Here is an 11,139-nt window from a genome sequence, read left to right as displayed (position 1 = left end):
GAAAATAAATTTCTTGGGGTCACAATTGATTCAATTCAATTTTATTTGTATAGCCCAAAATCACAACAACAGTCATCTCGATGGGCTTCGAAATGAAACATGAACTCAAAAGGATCGTGAATACATAAAGTTCAATAGGAAAATACTAAAATGAACTAACAAACTGACTAAGCTATACTGGCATCCCTGCCCTTAGACCCCCCTTCGCGGTAAGGAAAAACTCCTAAAAAAACGGATTCCGGAAAAAACGAAGAAACCTCAGGGGTGGCCACATGAAGGAGGGATCCTCCCCCAGGACGGTCAGGCGATTTACATCAACCTCATCTTCCACCACAACTGCTGCACTGAGTGGACAAAAATGCACTGTTCCATCAGGTCCAGGCGCTTACCTAGTATTCACTAGTATTCACCACGACACCGGACCCTGCGCGGTCTGGGCGCAGCTGCCGGTGGACCGAGCGATCTGTGTCTCTCAGCAGAGCAGCCGGACTTATAGCTTTGTGTTTGAGGGGAAGGGAGGATGCTTTGTTACGTGTGCGCTATGTGTTGGAGGCTTCGGACTGAGATCCTTCCAGCAGCTCTAGGTGAACGAGCTGCCGAACTCAGGAGAACCGTGTCTCCTGGCAGAACTGTGTCTCCGAGCAGAGCTCGGACCGCCACCTTTGGGGGCAGTGTGTGAGTCTTTCAAAGCAGAAATGTCGTACAAACAATAAACGTGGATTTTTGTTTCCAGTCGTGTCCCGACAAAATAAAGGCTGAGGTTATTCCACCATATTTACGTGCAACCCAGATGCACATTGCAGGATTTCCACCATGAATTTTATGTTCATCCAAGACTAATGTTGTTAGCCCCTTTTAGCCTTTTCCTAACCCTTCTCCCAGCTCTGTTCCACCACAGAAAAGCACTGACCACAGGCATTAAAAATAATATGAGCGAACAGGCACTTCATAATAACCATAACATTAATAAAAGCACATTTTGCAAGGATTCAGTTGTTTGGTTTTGTTCTTAGTCATGTTTTTGGTTTTCTATTGTCAGTCACTTCACCTTCAGGTTCATGATCCACAGCTGTCTTTTGTTCAGTTAATTACCCTCAGCCTATTTAAGTGTCTTGGTTTCTGTTCATCTTTGTCAGGTCATCTGCTCTGTGTCACCAGTTTGGTTCTCCTCATAGTTTTGTCATGTTTCAGTTTGTTTATTAAATGTTTTATTTCCTGTCACCAAGCCTGGTCTCCTGCAGTTTTGGGTTCTCCACCATCAGTTCCTGACACATTTAGAAGATCATCTCATATATTACGGTGCTGCCACATATCTGCATGTATGTATGTGGCAGCTCGGCTTGTTTACAGTGGAACTCATTCCTCTTCTGGTATTTTAAAGAGTACTGCGCATGCCCAAATGATTTATTCCGACCCAAAGTGTGGCCCATGTAAACGTTTGTTATAATCGGAAAAAGTTTTTCTGGGCCCATCTGATCTTTGATTCAATTAAAACGTTTTGAACATGGAACCGCGACTAATGACACAAGCAGCTGAAGGGAAAGAAGGTCACCTTTTTGCAAATACAACTTGTGAATTGCAGAAGGTATTTCATCATTCATTAGCAAATGAATGAATTCTGAAGATTCCGAGCTCAAAACGAGCAAAAAGACAACCGGGTCGACATTCTGGAGAAAAGACTGGACGATGTGGAACAACAAGCAGGGAAAAATATGTGCGGTGGCCCTGAAGTCCAAATCATCCAACAAATCACTCGATACTGACAAGGCAGAACACAGGACTGGACTCAGACGCAGAGTTAAAGATTATTTAAATTCTCGGATTCAAGAAGTTGGCTTTTGACAAGTGATGACACATGACAAACAGGCACAGGACAAAGGGAAACTCAGGCTATAAAAACATAAGGAGGGGAAGCACAGGTAGGAACGATCAGGGATGATGAGGCAGTCTCAGCTGTGGGGAAACAGACAAGGGCAGGAAGAGGAAGGACGAGAGGTGGGTTAAACCTTCAGAATAAAACAGGAAGTACCACATGAGAAAACACAAGTGACGGACAGGAACGTGACGAGACATGACAGAACTCCACCCCCTGAGGACCGACCCCTGCCCTGACAGTCCAGGAGCCCCGGACCCGAAGAAGTCCGTCAGGGGAGACCTATCCACGTTGAAGCGTTCCGGAATCCACTGCCGCTCCTCCGGACTGTAACCCTTCCAGTCCACCAGGAACTGGCGACCCCGCCCCTGCTTCCTGACAGCCAGTATCTTCCGCACAGTGTACACTGGACCACCCCCCACCATTCTGGGCCGAGGAGGAGGCTCCGAGGGAGGCACCAGGGAACTGTCCACCACCGGCTTAATTTTGCTGACATGGAACTTGGGATGGACTCGGAGGGACCGGGGCAGACGAAGACCCACAAACCGCGGAGCCAGGTTCCTACACGGGACATGCAGTTTGAGGTCCCTCGCCGAGAGCCAGACCTTCTGACCGGGACGGCGGTCAGCAGCCATTTTGACCCTGTCCTGCTGTCGAACCAGGACCTGTCGAGCGCCCGCCCAGATGCGATGGCAGCGACGGACAAGGCCGTGAGCAGATGGGATGGCGACCTCAGGTTCCAGAGCAGCAAACAGAGGAGGCTCATAGCCGTAGAGGGCGAGAAGCCCGTGGCCGAGGTGGGTAAGGTGTTGTGGGCGCACTCCACCCAAACCAGGTGCCTGTTTCAATGTTGAAGGGTTCTGGGAGACCAAGCACTGGAGGCCAGTTTCCAGCTATTGGTTGAGGCGTTCAGTTTAGCCTTTGGATTCCCAATGGTAGCCTGAGGTCAGGCTGACCTTAGCACCGATGAGCCGACAAAACTTCTTCCAGAACCGGGACACGAACTGTGGGCCCCGGTCCGACACAATGTCCTTCAGGAAACCTTGGTATCTCACTATTTGGTTCAGGATTATGTCAGCCGTGGCCTTGGCTGAAGGTAGTCTAGGCAGGGCGATGAACCTGATCATCTTCGAGAACCTGTCTGCGACCGTTAAAACAGTGGTGTGACCACGTGAGACGGGAAGGCCTGTGACGAAGGCCTGTGATGAAGTCCATGGAGACGTCAGCCCACAATCTGGAAGGGATGGGAAGGGGTTGTAGGAGTCCCATGCGACGTCTGATTGATGACTTGTTCCGGGCACAGACTGAACAAGCGGAAACGTACTCCCGGACCTCCTGCTCCATACGTGGCCACCAGAACCTCTGGGAGATGGCATGCATAGTCCGCTGCACTCCCGGAAGACAGGAAAGAAGTGAAGCGTGGGCCAAGTGAATCACTCTTGAGCGTAGGTTCGGAGGAACGAACAGGCGATTCCTCGGGCACCCACTGGGCGTCTGCACCCCACTGTTAGCCCGCTTTACCTCTGATTCAATCTGCCAAGATACTGCTCCAACCACACAAGTCAGCGGGAGGATGGGTACCGGTTCTTTGGCAACAGGCGTGGGGTCGTACCAACAAGACAGGGCATCCGGCTCGATGTTCTTGGACCCCTGCCTGTAAGAGAGGGTAAAAGAAAAACGATCAAAAAACAGTCGCCAACGGGCCTGGCGAGAATTAAGTCTCTTCGTGTTCCGGATTTACTCAAGATTTTTATGGTCCGTCCAGACGATAAAGGGGTGCTCTGACCCCTCCAACTAGTGCCGCCACGTCTCCAGAGCCACCTTGACCGCTAGCAGCTCCCGGTTGCAGATTTCGTAATTGCCGTGGAGACAGGCTCCACAATGAACTGACGGTGCAGGTCAGGCACAGTGAGCAGCGGAGCCGATATGAAGCTCGGAAGTTCGGAAAGCGGCCTCGGCCGCAGGCGTCCATTGGAACTGCACACATGGAGACGTGAGGGCATGGAGGGGCGCAGCAATGGAGCTGAAGCCCCGGATAAAGCATCTTTAAAAGTTTGCAAACCCCAGAAACTGGTGGAGTTTCTTTTTTTTTTTTTTTTACTTGTCCTGACCAACAGCTGGGCAGGCAGATGAGAACTGAGGGCCTCTTGTGTTGGACATATTTTGCTTTAGCAACAGGGGTTATTAATCTTCAGACAAACCAAAGTTATGTCTGAATAAACCCCTTTTGTAATTGAGGCCAAACTTTTTTAATTTCAATCATGTTTGAAAATCTTTGGTGTTGGACCGAATGGAAAAGGAAAGAAGGGAAGAAGAGAGAGGGATGTTAAAGAGGGGGGGGGGGGGGGGGTAGGAGGGTGATAATAGGAGGGGAAGGGGGGTGAAACCATGAAGCAGCATAAAGCAACAAGTTTACTGGTTGTTTATCATTACGGTAAGGTTCAAGTGTAGTACAAATCTCCAAGGGCGGGGCCTGTCCACACACACACTCAAATGTTATCAACACACCTGCTAGCTGCAAAAATGTCCACATGTCAACATGTACACAAAACAGATAGTGTTCACACACATACTTATGCCTTAAAACCAACTAGTGTGAAATATTTCATTCATTCAATCATGCAAACTATTAGTGCAAAGGTGAGCTAACATCTGTGCTCAGGTGAATGTTTATGTTCTTCTAAAGTGGATGGAGGAATGTGAAAAGAAGGAAGGAGAGCCCAACGCAGGGCCCCACCAGAGAAGGGCGCCCACAGCCCCAGACGAGCGCCCCATCACCACCCAGGAGTTCCGGGCATTCCCCCGCCCCAACCCCAGGTACGAGCCAGGACCCCCCAAGGGAGACCCGCTCCGCACTCCAGGCAGCCACCCACCCGGCCCACGGTTGGTCCAGGGAGGAGCAACGCAGGGGCCCGCCGCCCCCGCCCAGGAGGGGGGCAACCCGGGGAAAAAAAGAAAAAAGAAAATGGCAGTTGGCCCCTACAGCTTCACTTAATATAACTATAAACCAAAAGACTAAACAGAGTGGGCACAAAACCACAAAAACTACAAAGAACTAATACAAAATACTTAACCACAACACTAAAGTTCAACACAACTAAACAGGTGGTGAATTACAAAACAAAATGGAGAAGAGGGTCAAGCTGCAGTGGAGACTGTTGCTGCAAGGCTTCCTTCTCACAGACTGGAGTTCCAAGTAGTGCTTTAAAGTCTGCCTCCATCAGCTTGTCCAAATGGAGGCCACACACTTTCATGCACCACACCTGCAAATAATCATAGACATACAAACAAAGATCCACAAAAAACACAAGTCCCACTCTGATACAGAAATAACACGCAAAACACAGAACAAACAAACAAAACAAAACCAAATACGGCCACAGACGTAACAGCGCCTCTCCTATCGGAGATTGAGCAGTTTCCGGGAGGAGCCGTGGTACTTTTCTGGTGTTTCAAACACTTGTTTGAAATGCCCCGAAAAGGCTTGAAAATACAATGGAGCGGAGCTGCGATTAGCAAAGAAGGGTTCTGCCCATTCTAGAGCCCGACCGCGCAATAATCCAACTACAAAGGCAATCTTGGCTTCATCCGAGGAATACATGGCAGACTGTTGCGAGAAGACCAGAGTACATTGCAGAAGAAAAACATGACAGTGATCGGTTGTTCCGGAATATAGATCTGGGTTAGGAAAACGTGCTTCATGGACGGGTGAGGAACTCACAGGAGTCGGCTGAGGAGGAGGACCAGCTGAAGACGTAGGTAGGTGCGTGGCGTCAGCGATTGTTTGAAGCAGGGACTGGAGTTGAGCTAATTGCTGGGAGATGGTCTGTTGATTGTTAGACAGAGCGTTAATCATCTGTCCTTGTTGGTCCAGGGTGGAGGCATGGGTAGACAGAGTCTGGTTAATGGGGTCTGAGCCTGCTGGGTCCATATTTGGTCAGTCCGTTCTGTCAGAATTAATGAGGCTGGACCCAGAAGCAGGACAGAACAGAGAAGGTTGAAGGGAAAGTGTCTTTATTTAGTCCCAGTGGTGGTGGAGAGTTCTGGCTTTGACAGTTTGTGGCTTGGACGTCTGAAGGAATGAAGATCGACTGGTCTTGAGGGGGTTTGTAACGACTGGGAAGTCTTGTGGTGTCTTGCTTTGTGTCCTGATCCTGGAGAGCAGATGAGATCAACGGTGAGGATGACGCTAGAGGCAATTTCTGAAGGAGCAGACAAACAGTGGATTAGGGTTCTTGGCACAGGCATAGAACTTGTCTTAGACGTTGTCTAGAGTTTAGCGTGGGTCAATACTCTACCGCTGAGAGCAGACGGACTGATGTCGGATGGAGGGTGAGCAGTCCATAAATAGGCCTGCTAGCTGCAAAAATGTCCACCTGTCGACATGTACACAAAACAGATAGTGTTCACACGCATACTTATGCCTTTAAAACCAACTAGTGTGAAATATGTCAGTCATTCAATCATGCAAACTGTTAGTGCAAAGGTGAGCTAACACCTGTGCTCAGGTGAGTGTTTATGTTCTTCTAAAATGGATGGTGGAACGTGACAAGAAGGAGGGAGAGTGCCCAGCCATCCCCACCCCAAGACCCCCACCGCAGCAGCAGCGGCAGCCGGAATCCCCTCAACGCCACACGGGAACCGGCAGGGAACAACCCACCCCCGGAGGCGCCGACACCCCAGGCCCAGCACCACCCACCCCACACAGAGAGAGAGGAGCCAGAAAGCGTCGCCCCCCCCCCCGGAGCAAGCCCAGGCCCCCACCCCCAAGCGCCGGCCTTAGAAGAGCTCTGGTCAGGCCTCGACGGGACCGAGGCAGCCAACCGGCCGGGGAAACCGCCGATGGCCTCAGCGGAGACCCCGACCCGTCAACCCCCCCTGCCCCGTACCAATAGTGCCCCGCCCCCAGAATGCCCCCCCACAGGACAGGGCCGACAAGACCCCCCCCCCACCCCACCCCAGACCCCGCAGCCGAAGCGGATGACACCCAGAGCAACCGGGGGCCCCAAGAGGGCTGTCCCGTCCCGCCCCAGAGCCAGGGAAGGGCCGATCCCAGCCCCAGGTGTAGATGGACAGCCCATCCGGCGCCGCTGGGCCCCCCCCGAGCAGGGCCCCCCGCCAACCCCCCCAGCACAGGCAAAGGGACCACCCCCCCACACCCAAGCCCAGAGGACCACGCAGCACTCCAGCCCGCCCCACCCAGGCGCCGGACCCGACCCCCCGACCAACAGAGCCCCCACCACCCCCCGCCAGGCACCGGAGGCCCCGGCCCCCACCCCGGCCCACGGCAGAAGGGCAAGGAGCAACGACGACCAGGCCCCCCCACCCCCTAAGTCATGGAGTTAGCTATGGGAGACCAGAGAGACCGAATTCTTTCAAAGTTACTTGAACCTTGGGCTGACATTTTTTTTCCCAAGCTGATATGATCAAGCCGCAGATTTCTGTGTTGACTTATATTTATATTTTTCTTGCTTTTCCAATTTATTAAAATAGTTTTTTTAGCAATGCAAAGAGAAATGAAAATGATAGAGCCTAATCCTCCTTCTACATCGATGGCACTCATGTCACCAAGCACACAAAGTGACGGTGAAGCCGTGATTGAAACCTTAAGCCAGACTGATAGATCGGCACATACCTGCTGCCAGAGAGCCTGGACAGGCGTGCAGAACCATAGTGCATGCATGTAATTGTCGGGTAGATTACTGTCACAGTGCTGACAAATGTCTGAGTTGCTGAAACCCATCTTGAAAAGCGCTGAGCTGAAGGTTCTTAATGTTATCTTTTGGAAGACAAGCAAGCAAAGCGTTGAAGTAATCAGTTTTACTCATGATAAAAGCGTGCATTAGCATCTCCATATTGATAAATGATAAAAACCTGTTTTGACCACCTGTTTTTATATGAGGGAAAAAAGTTATCTGAAAGTCGAAGATAACACTCAGCTTTCTGACTGTCAGGACTTGCAGGTGAGGACACAAGCGCAGGACGCAGGAGATCATAGACAAAATTGTTTTAATGCTCGTAGCTGAACAAATCACTAACAAAGTAAGCAGAACAATCCCGTGATGAGGACAGGGGAAACACAGGTTAAATACTTTCAGCGTAATTTGCCACAGGTGTAAATAATGAAAGAACGTAAAGACAGCAAAACGAGAACAGCACGAAAACCGGAAACGTCAAAATAAAGCCCAGTAAACCCGGAAGTGCAAAAACAAAAGCCTAACCAAACCGCCCTGGCCCCAGTACCTGACACTAACTGTTTCTGAATAGCTTAATGAAAGTTCTTTTAGCTTCAGAAACTTTTTCTCTCTCTCTGGGCTTCAGGTCCGATAACTAAAATTATTGTTTTTTCCTGGTTGAGCAGCAGAAAATTGTTTGCCATCCATAATTTCACATCTGAAATACAGGTAAAGTGTGCTTTTATTGGTCTTGTGTCATCAGGAGACATAGCTATGTACAGCTGGGTATCATCAGCATAGCTATGAAAGCTGATGTTGTGGCTTCTGATGACATTCCCGAGTGGAAGCATGGAAATGGTTAAATAGCAAGGGGCCAAGAATGGAACCTTGAGGCACACTACAATTAATTTCATGGACCCCAGAAAAGTGTGTGTCCATGCTTACCATATATTTTCTCTCCTTGAGATAAGATTCGATGCACTTGAGAACAGTCTCTGAAAGGCCAAGACATTTAAGTCTGTTTACAAGAATCATGTGATCAACAGTATCAAAAGCAGCACTTAGATCTAGTAGAAATAGTACTGACATCTGACCTGAATCCAAGGCACACCTGACATCATTAACAATTTTTAACAAGGCTGTCTCAGTACTGTGGTTCGTTCTAAAGCCAGACTGGTTTATCTCAAAAATGTTGTTTTGTAAGAGAAGCTCATTCAGTTGAATAAAAACAAGTTTTTCTAAAACCTTGCTTAAAAATGGCAAGTTGGACACAGGTCTGTAGTTATTAAAAACTGAACGGTCTAAATTTGTTTTCTTGAGTAATGGTTTCATCACTGCCGTTGTAAACCTTGTGCTATCTGTAGGAAAGAAATCTTCCGCTTTTCAGTTCTTTCCATCAATGCGTGTTCGGTATTCGAGAGTGGTAAAGCAACCAAGGATTCAACCGGATTAAAAATACACAAAGTTTATTGATCTGACAACAGTTCTAACACAGATTAAAAGATATCTGGATTCTCAAGTTAAAAGACCTACAGACGCATAAGTTGCATGCGAATTACTCGTGGGGTATTTCTGAGAACAATGGAAAACTATCAAAACAGTCCTTTTAACATGTGTGTTGAATCTCCTCCTCTGGTTGCTTTGATTCGTCAGCCGATAGCCCGCCTGCTTCCTCTGGCCAATTAGTGGAGTATCAGCCTCTGGATTCGTTCCGCCCTGCCGTCGCACCACATACGAGGGTGCACTCGGTTCAACGATGAAAAGAGTCCCCATCATTCATTCCTGGATAACGTTAGGTTCCATTACCGGCATCCAGAGCAAAGGTCAACTCCAAACTCCACATGAGAACACGAATTTGAACACTTTCCCAAGGATAAGATGTTCAACCCAGATGGTAGAAATGTAGTCCATGGCATATTTATTGCTTCTCTGGATAACTCCTAGATTTGCACAAAGAACATCCTATTTCTTCACAGGGGTTTGCAGGAGGAAAGTTTACTGCTGCAACCATAAAGCATAAAGGAATGTCACAGGAGTATAAGTCTTAAGAGTTCAAAATGAGTTCACTTCACACTAAAGATTAAGCTGCAACCTAATAATGTATAAGACATAAAAACATACATTTCCTATATATCTTAGATGACCCCACCCTTGTATTGACGTGTTCTCCCTACCATGACAAAGGTGGATAAAGGTGGAAAGATTTCATGTGATCCATGGACACCATTGAAGATCACAAATCATTGAAGAAAAAAGGTTCAGAGCACTGTCTAGTAGGTCTAGATGACCCAACTCCCAATGTTAAAGTGCCTAAGATAGCACAAGGGTTAAAGGCAGCAGGAAAAATACCCGTCTGTAGAGAGGAGTTCATGACATTTAAGATCTCACTCTCAAAAGATCCGTAAAATTATTTAAAAAGTGATGTGTGGATGGGATCTAAAAAACAGGTTGTTGGATTAACTTAGGAGAAAACTCGACCAAGTGTTGCAGCTTCAACCAGATCTAAACTGTCCAGTGCTTCCTCAGGTAAAATCAAGCCATCATTACCAATAAAAAGGCTTTTCTGTCCATTTATGATGTTAGATCTGACAGAATTGATCTTGCTCCTGAAGTGGTCTGCAAAGTCCTCACACAATGAGGCGGAGGGATGGTCCGTTTGACACGATGCTTCGGCGCGCGTTTCACCTTCATAAAACAGAGTGGTTCGGCACAATGTTTCGGGGCGTGTGTCAACCAGCGCAGATCACGTGATTGATGGCGTGTGAAGCGCCAAATGTGCTGTTTGGTCGAACCACGGTTCAGATGTCACTTGTGTTCGATTCTCAAGCAGTTGGGTGCACTATTCTCTAGGAATATGAAATGAATCCCGAACGTTTCCCGACCAGTTCTATTTTTTCCCCTGCATCGGAATCAGCTTCAGTTCATTGCACTTTACCATGACTCCTTGTAAAAAAAACGTACTGTGGCTCAGGATCGTTTCAAATCGATTTCTCCTAATAAAACAATACTTTATGAACGTTAAGTATGACAAAAAATATTTCAATGAATCTACAATGGCACTGCACACCAGTTGCAGTAGGGATAGCTCAGTGGAGAAGTCAGTGAAATGTGCATCATGAGGTACAGGGTTCAAGACCAGCATATCAGTATTCCTTTTTCTTTTTGCTTTGCATTTATTTTCTTCATGTGATGTGTGTTTTGCTGTGTCAAGCACTTCTCACAGAAAAGGTTGTTTTGTTTTACATTTTTTCATCATCATTTTCACATTTTGAAGTGTTAAAAGGGTTTTCATCCGATCAATACAGAGGGCCAATTCTACTGGCAGTATGCCCTCTAAAAGATCGAGGGCATCAGGTGGGAAGCCAGTGACTGGATGAAAATAATCAAGAGTGCTTCGCAAAATACAGTCCCCTTTAACACCACACAGACTGGAATGATTACCCCACATCACATCCTGTACATCTCTGTCATGGGTGGGTTTTCTCCTGGGACTAAAGTCGCCCTGGAAAACATCAAGAGACTGAATCTGGTTGTGTGTTTCTTTGCACAATCTACACACATAGCCTACTCTGAAACACTGGACAGCCAGCT

This window comes from Oryzias latipes, chromosome 17 (assembly GCF_002234675.1).
Source record: "Oryzias latipes chromosome 17, ASM223467v1".
NCBI classification, from domain to species: domain Eukaryota; kingdom Metazoa; phylum Chordata; class Actinopteri; order Beloniformes; family Adrianichthyidae; genus Oryzias; species Oryzias latipes.
The sequence above is the reverse complement of the archived record's forward strand: the minus strand, read 5'-3'. Positions refer to the sequence as shown.